At 41.0% G+C, this 23,338-nt stretch overlaps 1 protein-coding gene across 6 annotated transcripts in view; it reads left to right on the top strand.

Moving 5' to 3' along the window:
- The window catches only part of SLIT2 (slit guidance ligand 2), a 406,424-nt gene that overhangs the window by 204,481 nt on the left and 178,605 nt on the right, over nucleotides 1-23,338 (top strand). The gene's annotated exons all lie outside the window — the stretch shown is intronic.

Genomic DNA, 23,338 nt, shown 5'->3' with positions numbered 1-23,338 from the left:
GGTTGTCTGAATAATAAAACAACAAATCCATCAGGGAATCTTTTCAGAAGTTATATATTTTAGAGGAAAACATTTTCAATTTTTATTAAAAGCCTGAAGCAGCTGTGTGTTCATTGTTGGGCACACTAATTCAGTTTGCATTGATAGAGAAATATTGCATTTATGATTCCTTCAGCGTCTCGTCTGTAGCCCTTTTTGTATTTTTATAAATCATGTACAAGTTTACATGTCGATAGCTATCAATCTGATCAGCAACTAATGCTCCATAACATCGTGACTGCAGATCAGATGCCATTTTCAACATAACAGGTTTCCTCAAAAGCAACGTTCGAGCAAAGCAGACATAAGTGTGCCTCATCTTCGGACAGGCACAGTGGGGGAGGGACAGTACATCAGAGCTGACGGTCCTAAGAGATGAGGAAAGATGATAGAAGGGTTTGCAATGTGACACAGCTAAAACTCGGCTGTGCTGACCCTGCCTCCACAGAAACCTGTGAAGGTGTGAGTCATCTGTACTCTAATCATGCAGGAGATGAGACCAGGAGATTAGAGCCTTACATCTCATACATTGAGAACCCTAAGCCATGATGGGGGCGTGTTCTTTTTCTGCTGTGTTCCTGCCTGCTTATGATTGGTCAGCATCAGACAGGAGAAGAAGTGCACGCCCCATTGAAAACTATCTGATAACGCCCACTTGGACTGAACAAAAGTTGACTCGTTAGGTTCCTAATACTTTGACTGTAAATATATCCACAATGGAGAGCTGAAATAATAAAAAAAAAAACTGTGCTATTCCACTCTGCAGCCACTATTACCTAGCATGTTCAGCTTAACATGAAACATTTGGTGAAATGTCCTCTTTATACGTTTATTACTAAACACATAGAAGCAAAGTAAAATATGATTGATTAGATAAGATGGATAATATAATACTGACAGCAATTTTAGTATATAGAAGAATACACTATAGAGAGCATAAAATGCACAAAGGGGACGTCTACATTGTCGTGGTGGTCTTTTATGTTGCATGCTTCAATGGTTTTAGAGTTCAACCATTAATGACCTTATATAAACATACAGAACGATGCAGAGACATTGTGATATTTGCCTGGTCATGCAGTCCCGGTTAATGATAACACATAGATGCTTTCATTGCCCGTCTCTCGGTCATGCCACCGCATGTGTTTTTTGTAGACAACTTTCAATGCGGAGTAGGCTTCCCATGGAGAGCATTCTGTGCTCATGACTGCATGATTTTCTTCTGATGGTTTCTTAATTAACTGGAAAAGGGTCTGCGGTATGAATAAGAGCGCTGTGAGACAGACACAGATGACTAGCTACAGTCACAAAAACACTTGATCTAGAGGACTCCTCCAAGATAATGTGCAGGTGCAACATTCGCACAAAGGCAAAACACAATCCTCCAACAGAGCAGGGTCTTGGATACATTTCCACGAGCTCGGTGGACCATGAAAGCACCGCAGCCGGGTTTGGTTTGTGCTGTTAGTTGTGGTTTTGAATGTACAAGTCGAAAATGAAAGTTTTAAATTTCATTTTTATTTCTAAGTGAATAACAACACAACCATTACATTGGCCCGATCATCATGTAATATTAGATCTGGGTGGATGCCCTCTAGTTTGTTCCTCTTAAACAAGAATAAGTCTATGTAGTAAAACTGACAAAAGTGAAATATTCTAAATCATGTAATTTTGATAACTGCAAAAGGCCCCACAATTTTTTTTAAACCCTCCTTAAATAGGCTTTCTATTGATTTCAAAGAGTGTGAAAAAAACATCATGTGAATTTTTGGGGAATTTTTAATGTGGAAAAACAAACCAAATTTGGCAATTAAGTGAAAAAAATTCCCCCTCAAGTTAAAACGCATCAGAAAAAAGCTTTCCCAATCATGAGGCAGTCAAAAGAAATTAGCAAAAGACGGAACACGTGCACAGTAACGTCGTTGTTACATTTCTGTATGCTATGTCCATTTTTTGTGGTGCTTTTTCAGGCAGATTCTAGGCAAGATCCACTTTTGCAGTGACTCATGAGTCATACAGGAAAAAATGACCTCCTGTTTCTACATAGAGCGTAGAAGGATTCAGCTCATCAGTTATTGATCATGTGATGTCATAGACCTAATGGGCAAGAGAAGAATTATCTGGGTAGAAAGGCGAAAGGATCACAGTGCTATATAATATGGTGATTGCAATATATTAAGAGGATAAATATTTTGATGGAAGGAGGAGGAGGAGGGCTTCTTTAAAGAGACAGACATTTAGGATTAAATCAGTGTTCGTTTCTAACCACCCCTTTAAGGGACCTGACAAATTCTTTTTAAAATTAAGTTAAAAAATTATTTTTTTTTCTGGTGTCAAAAGCCCCATATTCTGCTTTTTGTCCATGTCTGGTAGCATGATAAATTATTACATTGTTGAATACAAAGAAACAAGTAATATCATAACAAAATGGAATATGAGAATCCCATGGAAAGGTTACAAATAAATTAGGACCTAGTGTTGCCCCCTATAGGACAGATAATCTGGATGACCTATCCTATGGTAGGTTCTGAATATATTATAGCCTGACAGCTCCTTTAAGATGATCTGTCATTTCACAATCATCTGATCGGGAGAATAGCGGGTGTCGGACCCGCACTTATCAGCTGATATTGATGTTGATGACTTATTGGTCATTTCTGAACTTATGTAAGAATCTGTATAGTTTATTATTCAATTTTCATGTTCCGTTTTATTGTTATTTATTGTTCATTTGTATATACATAATAAATGATCCGTCTGAATCTATTAAGATCCCCTATAATCCAAACTCATTAATTTCAGCAGACTGAGCACAATAATCGCCACTGACAGCAGACCAATCCCGCAGCCAGGACTTTATATATTTCCTTGTGCAGTAAGTCAATGCAATCCTTCACTGTGTCTCGCATCATTTGGGGCCATGAAGACCATCGAACTGCTGGCAGCAGCATATTTACTGCAGAAACAATTCTCCAGGATCGGTCTTAAGTATTGACAGCTCGAGAGCAGTGTCACTGTGTTATCATGCCGCGGCACTATAGATCATCCTACAGCGAGCACAACATTATTACCATTTAATTTTACGGATCATAGAGTTGGCTGTCATAATTAAGCCTATTAAATAAACCAAGTGCAGAAAGTGTTTTTTTTCTAATGCCGGTTAATATTTTTTGCGTTGTAGAAAATAACATGAGATTTGTGAAACTTATTTGGTTCAGGGGACCTGTTACAAATTTCAGTTTCAAAGCATAAAAAAGTCATAAAAGACAACAAACTAGAGGGACAGTAATTATTTTCTGGCTGAGTAATGTATGGCCTCAGGTAGTATGGGGCAGGCATCTATAGAAAAGGTATTGCCAGTGTCCAACATTATCAACTGTCCAAGAGGTAGGGAATAACTTACTGATGTGGGTTGGATCACTGGGATCCCACATGATCCCAAAAATAAAGCTACGTTCATTCTCTATAGGGCTGCTGGAAATAATCAAGCCCTCTATTCTGCCTTTTTGGCACTTTTAGCGAGTTGTGCTGGGGTAAATGAGAGCCTTTAGTGTTATTGTGCCAACGCGTTTCATTGCCAAACTGGCGCCTTTCTCAAGGTAAAAAAAACAAATATCATTGATAAAAGTGCCAGTTTGTGAAAAAGGTTTCCGAAACGCGTTGGAACAATAAAGAACCGTTTTGGAAAGCAAAATTATTATTCATCTGGAGGAAGTTTTTCTTCTCCAGCCAAGAGGCCACCATGGCAGATACACACATCTACAGATGTTGTGCCTTCACACAGCACCACAAGGAGACCGCATACTCCCACCTTTCACTATCCTTACCAGGCAATACTGTTCTATGTGTGTGTGGCCTTGTCCCCCCAAACAGATCCTCTCTATATCAAAGACATATCTACCCAAAAGGCATGCCACACAGCTAATATGGGACCATTGAAGATATCTCCTTTGCTATATTGTGATGGGAACCATATCAGAACTTGCATTCTTTGGGTCAATTTTCAAGAAAAGCACTCACCCTTTGGTCCTGTGTGGCAAAAACAGTGGTCGCTTTTCTTCTATGAACATCACTGTTAAATTTGTAAAAATAAAGTGTGACATAACCATAGATGAGGAAGCCTGGAGATGGGGAAGCTCTGCGGGGGTTGGCTATGTGTCACTTCCTTTTGAGTGATGAGAACTCGTACAGGGTCCCCATTCTCCACAATGTTAGTACGTGAACCAGAAACAGAAAAATCCCGTTGGCAATGGTACCCTTCACAGTCTAATCTTTCTGCCCCTTTAGAATGTTAGACATGAACCCCTTTGTCTCTTTTCAGACCAATTGACAACATTAAAGATCTGCACCTGCCTCCGTTGGCAATAGTTTTGCCATAATATAAAGTAAACAACACCGCACTTTTTTTTTTCAACTTGCAATGCCAATACCATAATTATTAATAATTTCCAGAAATATTATCCCATTATACCAAGAAGAATGTAATACACTCCTAGACAAAATATTCTTGTGACTTTCGGAAACCACCCACAGTGAACGTCTGAAATAAACAATGGTGTTGTAAACAATAGACCCTGCCATTTTTTTTATTGCTTTTAATGTTTTATAATTTCACTCCTACCATAAATGTCTTCGGTATGTGTGAGCTGAACAACTACATGTGGTATTTTTCAAGACCTTTATTAATCACAGCTTGTGTTTATAGCAACACAATACAAGTCAGAATTTCTCTCACGTTCTAAACCGGCTTCAAAATTTTGTTTGTTGGACCGGACAATCAATTTGAATAGTCCACTTAGAATTTTGGTAGAATTATTCTTACTGGATATTAGTAGAATTTGTCTTAAACGATGAGTAGGGCAGAATTTTGGTAAAATATTTGCATGGCCCTGTTGGCATTTCTATCTATCTTTATCTATTGGATTGTCTTCTTTGAATTTGGTAAGCATTTTACTATCAGATAGGCAACTTATAATTTTGTTAGAATTCACTATTTCTTATACGATGGGCCTGTTATAATTTTGGTACAATTTTTGTTATACGATGAGCCAGGTCGAATTTTGGTAATTTTTTTTTCTTTTTGGATGAGTCCGTATGAATTTTGGTCAATTTTTTCTTTTAGACGGGCTAGTTGAAATTTTGTTGACATTTTTGTTATTGGATGGGACAGTTATTATTTTTGTAAGATATTTCTTTTAGGAGAGGCCAGTTATAATATTGATACAATTTTTGTTATAGGATGAGCTGGTTAGAATTTGGGAAGCTTTTTTTCTTATTGGATGAGTCAGTACGAATTTTGGTCAAATTTTGCTTTTAAGATGAGCAAGTTGGAATTTTAGTCAGATTTTTGCTATTGAAAGGGCCAGTTATAATTTGGGTAATATATTTCTTATAGGATAAGCCAGTTATAGTTTTGCTACAATTTTTACTATAGGATGAGAAAATTGGAATTTGGGGCAGATTTTTGCTATCGGATGGGCCACTTTTTATTTTGGCAAGTTATTTCTTATAGAATAGGACAATTATAATTTTAGCACACTTTTTGTCACAGAATGGGGAAGTTACCATTTTTAGGATAAATCTTTCATAGAGTGTGCCAGTTAGAATTTTGGTCAAATTTTTTTGCTATTGAATGGGCCTGGTAGAATTTTGGAGCAATTTTTTTATTTTTTTAGACTGGGGCTGTTTGAATCTAGGAAGAATTTTCTTTATAAGGATGGGCAAGGAAGAATTATGGTAGAATTTTCTTTTTTTTTTATAGCATGGGCATGTTAAAATTTGGGTAGAATTTTTCGTAGAAGAATCAGCACCACCAGGTGTTTTGGTGCTAAACTCCAAATAAAAAGCAAATAAATCTTATAATCTTAAATGTATTTACCTTTAGTACTTGCTTTAAAAGATTTAACTGATCCATGTGAAGGATTTGTACTCTTCGGAGGGCTACATTAGTGTAATGACACAGCACTGCCCGGAGCTGTACATTCCGGCAGGTCAGCTAAGAGACTTGTTAAATGTTTACTGTCTAACACCTCAGGAGACACACCTGTCCTTGTGGAGCACCTCCGCATGTTCTACACTTCCATGTCCTACTCACATTGTTCCTCATCTGTTCTGACACTTGTTCTTTTACCTCTGTGAAGTCATAAAACTGGAAATCTCCATGCTGGCATGAGTGCACTTATCTGCATGCAGGTACACGCTGCAGTGAAAGGTCGTTTGTGTTTACAGTATGTGAAATTCCCACCTGGGAAGGGCACATTATTATTCCGATGGCGTGCTATGTGATGGCCGGCTTACTGTTCTTTCGACTTTAGGCTTTCTGTGTATTTTTCTTTTTACAAGACTTTTGAGGCAGTGTAAAAAAAAAAATAGCAGCTTTCAAATTTGTAGGGTGATGAAGTACATGGTGGGCCTTGAGTTTATTGCATTGTGCTGGTGATGTGTGCTGTCAGAAAGCCAAGCTTTAATTTTAATGTTCGGCCAAAATAAGACTCAGATTAACTATAAAAAATGTAATTCCACCCAGAAATTATAATTCTTTTTTTTTTTGTTGTTGTTATTTTACCTTAACTTAAAGGAAATCTTTCTGTTGTTTCATGCTGCCCGGACTATGTCAGCACGAAATCTAGACAGGCTTCCTCATTACAGATTGACATGTTTTATTCTGAAATGATGCAACAGTTAAAGAGTCATTGTTGTTTTAATTTTTAATTCATAACTCAATAGTATTTCTAGAAATGAGAAACTTTGTTATACAGTGGCATATAAGAGTCTGGGCACCCCTGGTCAAAATTACTGTTATTGTGAACGGTTAAGCAAGTTGAAGATTAAATGATCTCTAAAGGTAAAGATGACCCATTTACTTTGTACTTTAGGCAAAAAAAAAAAAAAGAGTTTATTTTCATATAAAAAATAAAAAAGGGAAATAGGCAGATGTAAAAGGGCACCCTTAGAGATTTGTGTGCTCAGTTAACTTTGACTAAGGTTTCAGACCTTAATTTGCCTCCTGCTAGGTTTATGACTTGTTACTATCATCATTAGCAAAGGCCAGAAAGTCAGAAGTATGCAAAAGAAAATCTAAACAAGCCTGATTCATTTTGTAAACATGTCCTGTGGACTGATGTGGTTAAAATAGATCTCTTTGGCCACAATGATCAAAGGTACGTGTGGAGAGAAAAGGGCACAGAATTGTAGGAAAAAACACCCCCCACATCCGATCACTGGCTCGCTCTTCTTATCTGCATCTCAAAAACATTTCTAGAATTCGCCCCTTTTCTTACTTTTGACTCTGCAAAAACTCTTACTGTCTCACTGATTCATTTTCGTCTGGACTATTGTAACTCTCTACTAATCGGCCTCCCTCTTACCAAACACAACCTGCTCCAATCTGTCCTGAATGCTGCAGCCAGGATCATATTCCTCACCAACCGTTACACCGATGCCTCTACCTTGTGCCAGTCATTACACTGGTTACCCATCCACTCCAGAATCCAGTACAAAACTACTACCCTCATCCACAAAGCACTCCATGGCTCAGCACCACCCTACATCTCCTCTCTGGTCTCAGTCTACCATCCTACCAGGGCCCTCCGCTCCGCTAATGACCACAGGTTAGCATCCTAAATAATCAGAACCTCCCACTCCCGTCTCCAAGACTTTACACGTGCTGCGCCGATTCTTTGGAATGCACTACCCAGGTTACTACGATTAATACCCTATCCCCACAGTTTTAAGCGTGCCCTAAAAACGCATTTGTTCAGACTGGCCTACTGCCTCAATGCATTAACCTAACTATCCCTGTGTGGCCCATTCAAAAAACTTAAACCATAGTCAGGTTCCTCACATCATGTTCTCATACACTTTATGCAGTTAATAGCCCTCTGTGTCTGTACTGTTACATATTTAGGCTGTTAACCAGTTCATGCAGCTTTATATTAACCCCTGATCCTTACATTATGGCTGGTCCGAACAACGAAAGCAAATGTCATCATCCACCTCTCGTGTCTCCCCTCTTTCCTCATAGTTTGTAAGCTTGTGGACAGCAGGGCCCTCATTCCTCTTGGTATCTGTTTTGAACTGTGATTATTGTTATGCTGTAATGTCTATTGTCTGCACAAATCCCCTCTATAATTGTAAAGCGCTGCGGAATATGTTGGCGCTATATAAATAAAATTACTATTATTATTATTATTATTATTAACATCTTGACACCCGTTAAGCATAGGGATAGATAAATCATGCTTTTTGGTTGTTGCAGCCAATGGCACAGGAATCTCACAGACCTGAAAGAATTTTCCAAGGAAGAATGGATGAATATTCCTCAAACAAGAATGGAAAGGCTTTTGTCTGGCTAAAAAAAGCATTTACAAGCTGTTTTACTTTCAAAAGGTGGTGCTGCTAGGTGCTAACCATGCAGGGTGCCCAAACTTATTTATCGGCCCATTAATAGCTGTTATTGTGAACAGTTAAGCAAGTTGACCATGGGTGCCCAAACTTTTGCATGCCACTGTATGTCTTATAAGATAAATCTGCTTCTTTCTCCTCCTGCATAGATGTTTCACTTTTAATTCATGGGTAAAATCTGTCCTCCATGAAAACACATTCCCATTACTAAGATAGGAGATGATAGTTACTAATAACATTCTATGGAGGAGGAAGGAGCTAGAGGCAGACATAGACATTCTGCTACAAGTTCTCCTGAAATGACAGCTATACTTCTCCATAGAACTTCATATGCACCTGTTATGAGTGTCTACACTCCCACACATGGGAATCACCATACCTACACCCAACTAGTCACTGTACAGACCAGAAAGGCCCTAGCCGCATAACTAAAAACACCACCTTGAACCTAACTCCCTAAAAGGCCATAGGGTTTCTCGTACGTCTTGAGGAACCAGAGAGGAGACCCCAACCCACTGCCAACAAAGGGAAAGGAAAGTTTGATAAGAGATACGAAAAGCCAAGATGAGAAACTAAGACACATTCATGTAGGGTAGAGAGAGAAAGTTAAAGAGAACCAAAAATAAAAGGAACAAGTTTTACGTCCCAGAAACCTTTCAGAGGTAAAAGGAAAAGGTGCTGGAAGGGAAAGCACTGCAGGAATACAACTGGAGTTCACCATGCAAGGCAAACCCCTTTGCTGAAGGGCTGGTACTCCTGAACACACATCCACCAAGAAGTTTAGCCAGCAAGGAAATGCAGTGAAGAGTGAGCATTAGTGATGAGTGAGTATACTCGTTGCTCAAGTTTTCCCAAGCACGCTCGGGTGATCTCCAAGTATTTGTTAGTGCTGGACAGCCTGAGTACATGTGGGAATTCAATAACAAACAGGCATTCCTCACATGTATTCAGCCTGTCTAGCAGCCGTAAATCATGCACCTGCAGCGAGGAAAACTAAATCTCAAAGCAATCACAAATACTTGGAGACCACCCGAGCGTGCTCGGGAAAACCCAAGCAATGAGTATACTCGCTCATCACTAGTGAGCATATAGAACCAGACACAGAATGTTATAGAGCAACCAAAAAATGAGACCATGAGAAATACCTGGAGAAGGAGCAAACCAAGAAAGATTGAATCCTAAAAACCTAGCTATGACAGTACCAACTGTCATCTCCTATTTAATGGGAACATTTGTAGTCGCTGAAGACAGATTTTACCATTACTAAGATAAGAAATGACAGTTGTTGCATTAAAAATTCTATTTAGTTAGGAGGAAGGAAGAGAAGGGAAGAGTTAGAGGCAGACACACACATTCTGCAACAAGTTATCCTGAAACAACAGTTGCAAATCTCCATAGAACGTTATGAGCACCAAGTGTCATCTCCTATCTCAATGTTGAGACAATTTGTCTTCATTGAAGACAGATTTTACCCATGATTTGAGAATTTTGGGAACATATGATCAGTCCAAGAGAAGAAATCAGCAGATTACTCTGATCAGTTATATTTCAGTGTGTCTTATTTTCTCATGTACTATTGATGTATGAAAAAATAAATAAAATGACTGTGATTCTTTAAGAAAACATGAAGAAAGAGCTAGAATCAGAAGGAAGAGTCTGCTAGGTGGCTCCCTCTTACTTCTCATTGCCCCACTGACATGATTGACAGCTCCTTCACAATTTGCTTATGCGTTAGGCTAGGTTCACATTGCGTTAGGGCAATCCGTTTAGCGCTAGCGCTAGCGAATTGCGCTAACGCAATGTATTTGTTGGGGTCGCGTTTAGGGGTCGCGTTAACGTCCCCGCTCTCGCTGATCCCCGATCTGCGAGAGCGGGGAACGGACCTCGGGCGTGCCGCGGACGCTGCAAGCAGCGTCCAAGGCGTGCCACAAAAGAACGGCACATCGCTAGCGCGAGCCGAAAAAGGCACGCGCTAGCGATGCGCTTCAGGCAGAAACAACATTGCTGTCAATGGGTGCGCTAACGGACACGTTGCACGGCGTTAATTGCGACATTTTCGCCGTGCAACGCTGTCCGTTAGCGATCACCCAATAACGCAATGTGAACCTAGCCTTATTCCTGAATTTTTGTCTTCATTTTGGTCTTCTCCTTTACTGGTAATCCACTCTCATACATGATGAATCATACAATGCCTTCTGTGTAGAAGTCACTTTCCCAATGACAGGTTTATTCCCCTTTCATAGAAATGCATCATTAGACTTCTTTTGTTTCAAAGAGAAGATCCTGTATGATTCAGAGAATCTGAAAGTGCCACTTGGTACAGCAGATAGCACAGGTAAAAAGCCACCGGTATAACATTCATGGTCAGTCCTATTTATCTTGTGCACATTACTAATACACCAAACACATTTTGATTCATTGTGGGACAGGACTGCTGACTTAGTTTCATTGTCAGACATTGAAGCATTATGACATTATGGTGGCTATTAATGATGATTTGTTGCAGATGGGCCTAAAACACCGTAAAGCCATACACTCATTAGGTCCTGAAAATGGGAAACCATCTTCTTGGTAATAGATGATTGATAATATTTGGGGGGATTTGGAGATATTAGGGTTTGCAGTCAATCATTTTCTTGTAGTGTAACTTTACGGGGGGCGTCCAACCAGCACAACGAGAAGATGAAAGTCATGAAACTGGTGCATTGGAATCTTGGGCGAGATGTCATAAAGGAATTTGAATAAAGCAGGTCGGGTGTGTGAGGACTACTCCAGTATGTTGTTTACTCTCCAGGACAGCATGAGGGAGAGTCCAAACATGTCAGACCCCTATTCTAACACACGTCAAAGGAAGCAAAGTGTTCCTGCTCGCTACAATAATAACAAAGAAAGTTGCACTCTGTAACGCCATAGCATATGAACATGAAATATATGAAATTGGAATTGCATTACTGTTCTAGAAAACAGGAAAAAACAAAGATATTTAGCACATCATTCAGCCAATTCATGCCTGCCCAACAGCCGAGGCAAGGCCATCTTTTTTTGCTGGGTACCTATCCTATTGTGATTCTTCTCCTGGACTGGTAGCCTACATTTATATGGGTAGATAGGATCCTGCTGTCTTTAAAACCGCCAAGGGCTGATAGGTGGAGTGCTCAGTTAGACGGCCTATGTATACAGATATCAAAAGACCTCCAAGAGGAATGGGCTGATTGGAACCACATGTTGTGTCCTGAGGAAGGAGTTGGATTGGACTCTGAAACACGTTGACAATAAACCATCTTTAATTAATTTGTTCTTGAATCAACACCGCACTTGAAGTCCACTTGCTCTGGCTCGCCCTATTGTACACCTAGCTAGGTTGACAGTTCTTCAGTGTTCCCCCACCCTGCTGAATCTCTGCCCATTTAGCCAGATCGGCAGCTCCTCAGTGTCCCTCCTCCCTGCTTAGATCTTATGCTGCTCAGTACAAGCTGCAGCTGTCATTTAGGCTGGGTGAACAGACACTGAATACAGTTGGACTGGACTATTTCATTCTATACCTGGACTCATAAAGGTATCATCTTAATATAAGGATTACTCAACCATTCTGACTTCTTTTTCAAAGTAAATGCACCAATCTCATGAGATCTTAGAGATCTGTTTAATTATGAATGCAGGTTACATTGTGAAATATGGTGACAGATCCACTTTAAACTTGAATATTAGGCAGAGTCTCTGGATAGAAGTGCCATTCTCCACCAGGAGAGACGTTACCCCTTAGATCCCACGGATAGAAGTGAAATTGTTTTAGGAGGAGATAAGCAAACCCTTTTTTCCTTTAAAATCTACTGTTTCACCAAATGTAATATCCTGCTATATTGACTAAGGAAACAGAATGGGTCTGAATGCATTTGACATCTTCTGTTGAATGACTGACCCCTGTTTGCACAGGTGACGGTAGAGGCTTCTTTACTTGTTGGTTTAGCATTCGGGGTTACTTCCCACCCCGTGATTATCAGACCTGCATGGTGTCTACCGGTTAGGATTGGAGAGCGGCTGCTCGGCCCTGCTGAGCTATTATGTGTGATTAATTCTTAGGTCAGGAAATAATCTGTCGCTTTAATACCTTCAGTAAAACTCCGGCCAAACGCTTTGTTTTCCCTACTGTTATTAAAACAGCTCAGGCTTGAATTCCTGTTTGTTCTTGGATTATTGCTCAGAAATGCATCAAGTATTTTGTCAGACTGCAAACCTCGAATGCACAAACGGAATAAGATGTTGTCTAAACACACGAGAAGATGAGCCTTTATATACACTAGGATGGGGAAAATTCTGTAGGCACTTCTAGGAGGCCTCATGCGGCTGGGGCTGGAGATGACCCCACCACATCATCAGAGCTCATCTTCCCATCATTGGACAGTCAGGAACACCATCCTGGAACGTTTAGGATTTATTGACCCCCTTCTCATGGGGACATATGATACATACATATCTTTAAGGGCTCGTTCACACGTCTGATATTCTTGTCCAAGTGCTAACCATGTTTTTCACTGATACCACTCGTACCTGATGTCCAACTTTGACAGAATTGGTAACGTAATTCAAGCATCAGATCAAATTCGGCAATGCAAGTCAATAGGTCTGTAAAGAAAATTGGAGACATTTTTTTTGTCTCTTCACATATGCAAAAAATTGATGATACTCCGACCACGCTCTGATCAAAGTCTGTTTTTGTCATAGTTGGAAAATACTGACATTAGAATGAGCCCCGACTTCTTCATTTTTCTCTTACCTTTTCTTTTTTACGACCCATAATTGTATGTCATCTTCAATCACCACATTGAAAGGGTAAATGCACAAGGTGAGGATTTTGTGGAGATTTTTTGACCAAAATTTGGATGCAGAAAACCTGCAGCATATTAGAGCTTGATCACGGCATTTTGATGCATTTTTATGTGATTGGTTTTTTTTTTACAATAACAGCATATAACATATCTTTCTGCTTGCTCCTGAATGCCCTGTGCCCTTTTCCTTTCTTCTTGGGGGCATATTAGACTTACAGATCTTATATTCCTTCATGTTCGTCTCTCCCTGATCATCTACAGCACTCTTCTTCTTTACGACCATCTCTTCATTCCCAGCATATACTATGTCGCTCCCAGTTCTACCTTCTTATCTCCATATGTTAAGATGTCCAGCCATGATCTAGTTTTCGGTATATATCCCCAACCTCCGTGTTAATGTCTAATGTCCTTTCTTCTCTGAAAATTGACGGTGTCCCTTGGAGATGAATGCTCATGTTCTTTCTAACAAAACAAAAAGGTAAATAAAAAAAAATGAAAGCATATGGTACTAATTCGATCATTTCCCAACATGAGGTACATGTCAGAGGAGGGCCACCAGTCTAGGTCTAGTTAATAACAGCTGCGGGGCAAAGTACTCACAAAAGTCAAAGCATTATGGTGTTTCCAGCTTCTAGGAGACATTTAACAATTTAGGCTGGCCACCGGGGAAAGCAACAGCCCCGCAATGTGCTTGTTAAATGAACCTTGGATGATATTTGTTGTTCAATGGCAGAACGTTTAACTTTTCTCACATAACTTACTGCCGGTATAGACAATGATCGGCGGCTGGCTTCAGGGGACGGTATACAGACACATCCTTCACGACACTACTTTTAGTATACACTCACCTTCTGTTGAATATTGTGTTGTAATTTTGGTCTTCAGGTCATAGTAAAGCCCCCCATACAGTTTCGATAGCTGCCAGCCGATGTTCAGCCAGCGGCCATCTCTCCCAACTTCACAAGGTTGCTCACTCGGCCGAGCGCTCCCGTGTTCTTTGTGACAGAGCCTCTGCCAGAAATGTCTGATGGCGGCTTATTTCAGAACAACAAAAGGATTGATATCAGACATGTTGGATCCGTAAATGGGTTGTCTGACCTTAGGTTACAAGACTGTAGACAGTCTATGCACACTGCAGGCTATGAGGATTTTCCGGTGCTGGCTCTGGGAGTTATGGGCGCGTGACCGCGAATAGGTAATTTGCATAAATGTGGTCACATGCCAACTAGCCTGAGTGGGCTCGTTTAATGCAATTGTATTGAATGATGCCGAACATGTCTAGTTGGAATGTGTCGGGAAGTGCACAAATCATATACGTGAGGCCACATGACCGCCACCAGAACCGGAGAATCCTGACAGCATGCAGTACGCTCCGTGAGGATTCACTAGTCTGCAGTTACAGAGAGTGACTTTAGACTTGTAGCCTAAGGTTGGATAATCATTTGAACTCCCTCAATAATCACGGGCACCCACATACATTAGACTGTCGGCCGAATCAATCAATATCGGCAGGGTTTGTCTGCCATTAGTCTAATGTGCACGGGGGGGGGGGAGGGTTTCAGACCTGAAAGTGGCTAAAAGTTGGCACTAGATTTCTTCCTTGTGTAAGAGAGGTAATTTGCAAATTTTTTGGATGGAGAATTGCTTCAGCTGGATCTCATCAATGAGAACCGGTTGGCCCCCCAGATATACCGATGTAGAAAGCACTGCCATTACAGATGGCGAACTGCACGGAAAGCTGTTTTAAACTTTTTCACATACATTACTTTTTCTACTTTGATAAATCCGGCACTTAAATTTGGAAATATATACATCATAACTGTTGCTTAGAAAAATATTTAGAATTGAGAGTCCTCAGTGGTTGATACCTTTTAATGGCTGAGGACTCTCAATTCTAAATATTTTTCTATCTACTGGCTAACACGGTACCAAGATATATTTCTTTCCTGTATCAAACTGTTGCTTAGAAAGGGAACAGCACATGTCATCTGACAGTGGATGCCTAAAGTTTTGGCTTGAGACTGTACAATAATGTGGGACATATATACTGGGATGGGGAACATATATACCAGGATGGGGGACATTTATACCAGGATGGGGAACATATATACCAGGATGGGGAACATATATACCAGGATGGGGGACATTTATACCAGGATGGGGAACATATATACCAGGATGGGGGACATTTATACCAGGATGGGGGACATTTATACCAGGATGGGGGACATTTATACCAGGATGGGGGACATTTATACCAGGATGGGGGACATTTATACCAGGATGGGGGACATTTATACCAGGATGAGGGACATTTATACCAGGATGGGGGACATTTATACCAGGATGGGGAACATATACCAGGATGGGGGACATTTATACCAGGATGAGGAACATATAAACCAGGATGGGGGACATTTATACCAGGATGGGGGACATTTATACCAGGATGGGGAACATATACCAGGATGGGGGACATTTATACCAGGATGGGGAACATATACCAGGATGGGGGACATTTATACCAGGATGAGGAACATATAAACCAGGATGGGGGACATTTATACCAGGATGGGGGACATTTATACCAGGATGGGGAACATATACCAGGATGGGGGACATTTATACCAGGATGGGGAACATATATACCAGGATGGTGAACATATACCAGGATGGGGGACATATATACCAGGATGATGAACATATGTACCAGAATGGAGGTCATATATATGTGGATGGAGGTCATATGTGCCAGGATGGGGAACATATATACTAGGATGGTGAACATATATACCAGGATGTGGGACATATATACCAGGATGCAGGTCATATATATGTGGATGGAGGTCATATATACCAGGATGGGGAACATATATACCAGGATGGGGAACATATATACCAGGATGGGGAACATATATACCAGGATGAGGGACAAATATACCAGGAATGAGCCCAGGATGGGGAACATATATACGAGGGTGGAGTACATATATTAGGATGAGGGACACATATACCAGAATGAGGGACATGTATAACAGGAAAGAACCCAGGATGGGGAACATATATACCAGGATAGAGTACATATATTAGGATGAGGGAAAATATACCAGGATGGGGGATATATATGAGGAAGGAGCCCAGGATGGGGAACATAATGGGGGATTTAGAACGCTTCAATGGCCCATACATCTGACCAACATGCGGGGACGGATGGGGCACGTTGGGTGGTGTGTGAGGGAGGGCCCAGGCCCACATTCTGCACCGGGGCCCATCGGATTCTGGTTACACCACTGCTGAGAACTCAGTGTCTCTATAGAATTCTGCTCTCGTCTCTTTTCCATGTTGATATATGGATCTAATACATTAAAAAGGTATCGTGTGTTCCTATAAATCTGCCCGGCCACAGCAATGCCTGCCGACATGAGCGCCGCAGCTTAAGCCTCCGAACATTTAACATGAGCTTGAATTACTGTGGTGGCGGTTTCTACCTTTTTGTGGCTGGAGCTGAGATCTTTCGCCTTGATAAGATGAGAGGACGCAGGTAAATGTAGCTTTAGGCTTGTGTATGTGTTATTTGTACTGGCGGGCGTTCAGATCAGGAAACCAAATGACTGGGTTTTCCTTCTTCTATATGTAGCAGAGCTGAGCTCCCCTTCTGATGTCATCATTGCTTTCTTGTCTATGTTTTTCGATGCTAGTAAATACACAAAAAACCTACCCCGGCTCTGCTACATCGGTATACTTTACCCAAAATATAGTCATTGCAGTATATATCTATATATAAATTATAATATAAACCTTACATGGATGTATATATTATAATATGGCAACTAGAATTAATTGTAGCATTTATATCGGGGATTATTGGAGATCTCCTAGATACCAGAGCAGTACATTTCAGCCCGCAGTGTTTTCTGCATTTCATTTTACAGATTTTATTGGATATTTTAGAAGTGTTAAAAATAATATCTGCCCGCTAACTAATCCCATTAAAGTAAATGAATGTGATTAGAAAGCCTTAGAGTGCCCCTAGGTGGCCAGAAGTGGAATAACGGGCACATTTCATTATTTCTTTGCATATAATTTCCTTATTGTGAATTTCCAGCTGAGATTGCAGAGAGCTTCATGTGGTAATTAATTATAACGTATCACATTAATTAATAATGGAAGCATATCCCTGCGTATTAATGTTTCGGTTTGGCAGGTCTTGTTCCCTTTTGGTGTACATAAATGATATAGGAGCGTCACACACAGTATATTTCTTCCGTTATCATTATATTACAGATTACCTCTCACCTGTATACGCTGTGAAGTCAGCTCCCTAGATAAGCAGTCACTTATTCTTGAGGCCGACGCAGCTCTGATGGGTACTTATTGAAACGGAGCTATGTGGTTAGGTGTTTTGTGGGGTATTTTATTAAGGAAGACCCATGATCACATCAAGTGTGGTTATTTTTGCTGTTTTTTATTCCCACTTCTTGCCTGAGCATTCCACTTTTTGTTTTTTTTAATTCCACCATATGGTTCCAGAGATATGGGCCGTTTTATTTAGTGGAAATTTTATGTTCTTTGCAAAGGGGGCGTGGCTCACAAGGGAATTATACAGAGCAGAGACACGCCCCCGAGGATCCTGTGAGCTTGTCATTGAAATAAATGGGAAAACCGGCACCAAAAGGTATGTTTCCGCAACAGTAATTAACACACTATGGATTTAAAAAAGCAAAAGGACGATTTCTGAGTGGATTTCACATAATTTAATCCACATGCTGGGTTTTTTTTAAGTTAAAACATATCCACTTTGCTAGTACTGCCTAAATTTATTTTTATTTTATGTACAGGAAGTCAGTGCTGTAAATGCGCACCTTATCAGCAATATGTGAATATCCTCCATATGTATACATTAGGTAAATGTCATCTACACCCGCTGATCTAGGCATGACTAGCTGATGTGTATGGGCACCATAATTTAGATGATGGGAGAAGATTTGCATTCACATTTGTTGATTGGGAGAAATAATATTTTGTGCTGCGCAAAAGATCATCGCTCTCGGCGGTGCATCGTGCCGTGTTAACAGGACTCGCACTGCCGCTAACTATGGCAGCCCGTGCACATTGAGAAATGTTTAACAGATTGTTCAGTCCACATCGCTTACTTTGGTCTGCCTTTATAAACAGGCTACTAAATGACCGCCGATTGTAAACATATCCATAGAAAGATTGGGCATGTTAGATTTCAATATGCCTGATCTTTTGTACTCACAGAAGTTAAGGTGCTACTCCATTGAGAAGAATGTAGTCTAACAATGTTTTTTTTTCCCCCATATCACGATCTATCCAAAAAATAAAAAATATAAATCTTGCAACATTCATACTGGTCACTGGGGCTTTATTACAATCTAACATCTTATTGTTTTAGGAAACAACACATGTACATAGTTACAATGACCCTATCTTTGGTATTGAAGTGTCTAATGAGCATGTGCAAAAGTCATTGTGAACAGCGAAAGACACCACTTATTGTAATTGGTGGATCCTGTGTTATTAGCAGTGTGTAGAGGTGTTACCTGTCTGTGATGATAAGGAGCCTCCTGAAAACTATTTCTGACAGGAAAAGGAAGTATGAGTCTACAAAAGTCCTGGTGGCCAATGGGAAAATTGCAAGATCGCGATATGATAGAAGAAAAGTTTTAAAAAATACATGTAAACGGGAAAGCCAATTTAAACAATAGGCCATTTTATGGTGATAGCTTCCCTTTAAATAATTTAAGGGCACAGATTCAAACACTCGTAAATGGGTGCCATGAATTGAACGTGATCTTCTTGGCTTGGGAATACAATGCCAGGATTTTAGTAAAGACTGACACAGACACAGGCGTGTTAGTGGAATATAGGGGTCTATGTGTTATATAGGGGCCTGTGGAAGCTGTGAGACCGCTGTATGAAGACATAGCAGTGATGGAGACCCATTGACTGTAGTATTGTTGTCTGAGGTGTGCATTATGCTAGGATGACATAGGTTCATCAGGTCAATGTCCTTCATCTCATAATGTCACAAGCGTCTATGGCACAGGCCGAATTATATCATTCATACCCAGCTTTTTTTTTTTTTGCAAAACCTGGTGTCTGGGTGACAGACGTGATGTCTTCTGAGGAACAAAAGTGCTCTGTGGGTGTAAACAAGCGGTGCATACAATTAAGAAAAGAGGGAAAATAAGGAAACTGTATAATGCTGGAGACGTTTAGAGCAAATATTTGTTTTTCGGGGAAGAATGAGTGGTCCCCAGAGCAGCTGGCTCGGCAATAGCAGGAATGGCGGGGCAGGGCACATCTTTTCGGGAAGTCAGATAAATTTCATGCTCTTTAACATTTAGTGTGACTGTCCGCATTTTACCAGAGTCTGGCTCCTTCCTTTTTGGCTTTCCTCCCCGGTGTGAGCAGAATAGAAGAAAAGTGACAGAAGTTCACCCCACGCTGGGCAGCGGGAGGCAGCCGTGCCCATCACCCCAGTGTGGGCCATGAGAGAGGGGCCACAATAGGCACCTTGTGAGGCTTCTTTGATGGAAGGGGGGTTAGGAAGAGAACTTGAGAGCATAAGAGACATAGACTAACATTTATTCATTTCCTGTACTTCACGCGGCTTCTAGGCTTTAATTAAAATCTTCATTAGGAAAAGGTGAAAGCCAAAGAGGTCAAAGTTCAGAGCAGCCATTTGAAAACTTAGGATTTGGATGATTTTTTTTGTTGCTGTTATTGCTGAGAGTCGGCCTCTCGAGCAGTTATGAAGAGGCCTGGCTCTTAAGAATGCACATTCAAGAAGGCACTTTCCAGAAGAGAATAAGGGGGCTGCCCACTCTAGTCAATGTCAAGTAAATTGGAGACCAATCATGACCCCAACTACCCGGGTTCCTTTTTGGGATACAGGCTCCGCGTCCACGCGTTTTTATAATTAATAATGTTTGGGGATTTACGGAAAGGACTAATTATGGTAGTCTACTACTTCACCTACGATCTTGTGTGTCCTTGACAAAGTGGTCACTTATGGCCTGGTGAAGGCTTCACGAGGTATTCTCAACTCTTCTAGTTAGACTTTTCTAGTTACGTAATTTTATCAATCAGATCATTGTTTACAACTGACCACGTGGTCCAGCAACAAGCAAATTAAAATAATACAGTTATGCCTCCGGAGGTGAGGAAAATCTTTCCTGACCTGACCAGAAATGATAAATTCCCTACATCAAATTATCTCCATTATTAATTTCCATAGTAACACCCTGTTCTTGATGTCGGACAGGCCCTCTCATTTCATCAGGATTGGCCAACCAATCTAACTCCTCAGTCGGATCCAATGGAAAAGATGTTGAGGGAGAGAATGATTAGGCAGTTGGTTTTCGACATGCCCTATCATTTTTGTTCACATGGGGCATAAGTCACTGACACAGGTTTCCAGACACAACTTACTCCCCTCACCCCACATAAACTGTCTAAAGTCCCATTTTGACTAAACGATAAAAGTATATCAGCATTTTTAGGAATGTTTGATCTCTATTATCAGCCCTTCTAAATGCTTGCTTAAAAATAATCTTTATTGGCAGCACAAGGTGTAAACAGGTGATGTGCTGCTGATAACAATGTGTTCTATGTGCACAGAACCATCGTATTAACCAATAACCGATTAGCATGCAGCCGATTGATGGTTGCTTGGTGGCCTCAATCGTGTAATGTAAAGCATGAGTCCAAAGCCAAACTGATAGGGAATGTAGTTCGTGAGGCCCCATCGGGACAGTGATGATAATGTCTGTAAAAAGCTGTGGAAATTGACGGTTCTATATGGGTAGGTTCACTGGACTCATTTCTCCATATCCGAGAATGGTCCCATCATTCTGATCACTGATTGATTAGAGTGGCATCGGTTTTACTCAGAGAGAGAAAAAAAAAGTCATCCTAGTGCAGTCTGATTTTTTTCACGGATCCATAGACTTTCCCTCAGATCAAAATCAAACATGCCTTCGATTTTTTTCTGAGGACCACTCTGTTCGGGGGGGGGGGGGGGGGAACAGGCATGTGCGCAGCCCCATAAAATATCATAAGTATGGGTGCTATCTGTGAAAATTACGGATAACACTCGAATGAGAAAATCGGATGTGTGCACAAGTCCTATTAATAAGTAACATCAATGTCAGCGAGTTTGGCCTACAGCAGTATTTCCCAAACTCCAGTCCTCACGGACTCCATGGGTCATGTTTTCAGGATTTCCACAGTGTTGCACAGGTGAGACAATTCCTGATGCCTTGGCGATACTTCCACAACTTGTGCAATACTAAGGAAATCCCCATTGGGTCCGTGAGGACTGGAGTTTGGGAAACACTGGCCTACAGTCTCATGTGTATGGGGCACTGGCCGACTACTTGTCTATGGGGCATGTCTGATTTCTTACTACCGATCATATTGTTAGCCAGGAGACTTGTTAGCCAGCGGCTTTCTCATAGAGACCACAAGTGAGCTCAGCCGAATGAGCACTCATGTACATGGGAGTGTCGGCAGAGATGGCTGTCTACCGAACGATCAGCTGAAGCAATGTTCTACTGAAAGCCTCCTGGTGTGTATGGGGCCTCATGTCTGTGAGATGGACATTTGAGACAGATAGTGATGAGCTAGTATACTCGTTGCTCGGGTTTTCCAGAGCACACTCAGGTGATCTCTGAGTATTTATGATGCTTGGAGATTTAGTTTTCATCGATGCAGCTGAATGATTTACAGCTACTAGCCAGTCTGAGTACATGTGGGGATTCCCTAGCAACCAGGCAACCCCCACATGTACTCAGCCTGGCTAGTAGCTGTAAATCATTCAGCTGCGTCAATGAAAACTAAATCTCCGAGCAGTCATAAATACTTGGAGGTCACCCGAGCATGGTCGGGAAAACCCGAGCAACGAGTATACTCGGTCATCACTAGAGACAGATGCCCAGTAATGTGGATGTCACCTGCGGCTCCCAATCTCTAGGCTTTTGTCTCTGGTCCTTATTCGGCACGTTCATTGCTTGATTCCTTACCGCTTTACAATCTATCTCGGGCTTTTTATTGACCTGGGGTTTGTAAACTATAATATAGGAGATATAATGAGAATGTATTGTGCTGCAGATACACAGTCCTACAGCGGCACAGCAGCGACCTCGCTCTGGAAATTATTCTCAAATGTTTCATGATTTATGGTTAATGTAATTCTTAAAATGAGACGGGGCCGCGTTTATAAAAGCAGGCAAGTAGGAAAACTCATATTCTGCCTAGCGGCCGGCCGCACCCTCTCCACTTCTGGTGCAGGATGAAAGAAGCGTATTGCTTTCTTGTTGCTTGCAGTTACACGTGTTTGTAGAATTGTTTCAGAGGCTGCCTGATATTTTTTTAAATGTCAATTTAGGCACCCCTAATCTAATTTGGGGGAGTTATGTAGGACCAAAGGGCATTGGGATAACGCACTGCGCTCCTTCCCATGCGGATGAACATCCGCAGCAAAGTCAATTAGCTTTAAGGAACAGAATGATGAATATGAGCATATGCAATAAAGGGGTCTCTGCCAGTTTAACAAACTTCTCATAAAGAAATAGCACAAGCAAATATAAGAAACTTTGTTGTACGTATATCTTATCAGGAAATTCTGCTTCTTTCTCCATTTATGAGACACTTTCCTCCTGAACTCATCATTTCCTCTAACATACTGCTGAAAATTGTCTTGCTCAAAACAAGATAGATTCCAAAATTACTGAGTGATCAGATTAGATGCCTATTGAAGATTATAGATAGAGGAGGCATATGGAGCAGAGAGAGGAAAAGTGAAAGAAAGAGGCACAAGCACACACAGGTTGTTCTGCTGCTTTCTAGTAAGTGTTTATCTCACCTTTTCACATTGCGTTCTTTGTCTCGTTCTGGGCATACATCCGAAATCCCCCACAAAATGGGGTCCAGACCCTTGAACCAACCATGAACTTTTTTCGGGAGTGTATGCCTACCAGAGGCGGATACTCAGACGCAGTCTGCTATGTCTGAGGGTCGGCCTGCTTTTAGGTATACTCACG

The sequence above is a fragment of the Ranitomeya variabilis genome, chromosome 1 (genome assembly GCF_051348905.1).
Source record: "Ranitomeya variabilis isolate aRanVar5 chromosome 1, aRanVar5.hap1, whole genome shotgun sequence".
In the NCBI taxonomy this organism is placed as follows: domain Eukaryota; kingdom Metazoa; phylum Chordata; class Amphibia; order Anura; family Dendrobatidae; genus Ranitomeya; species Ranitomeya variabilis.
This window is presented reverse-complemented; position numbering and strand designations above follow the sequence as displayed.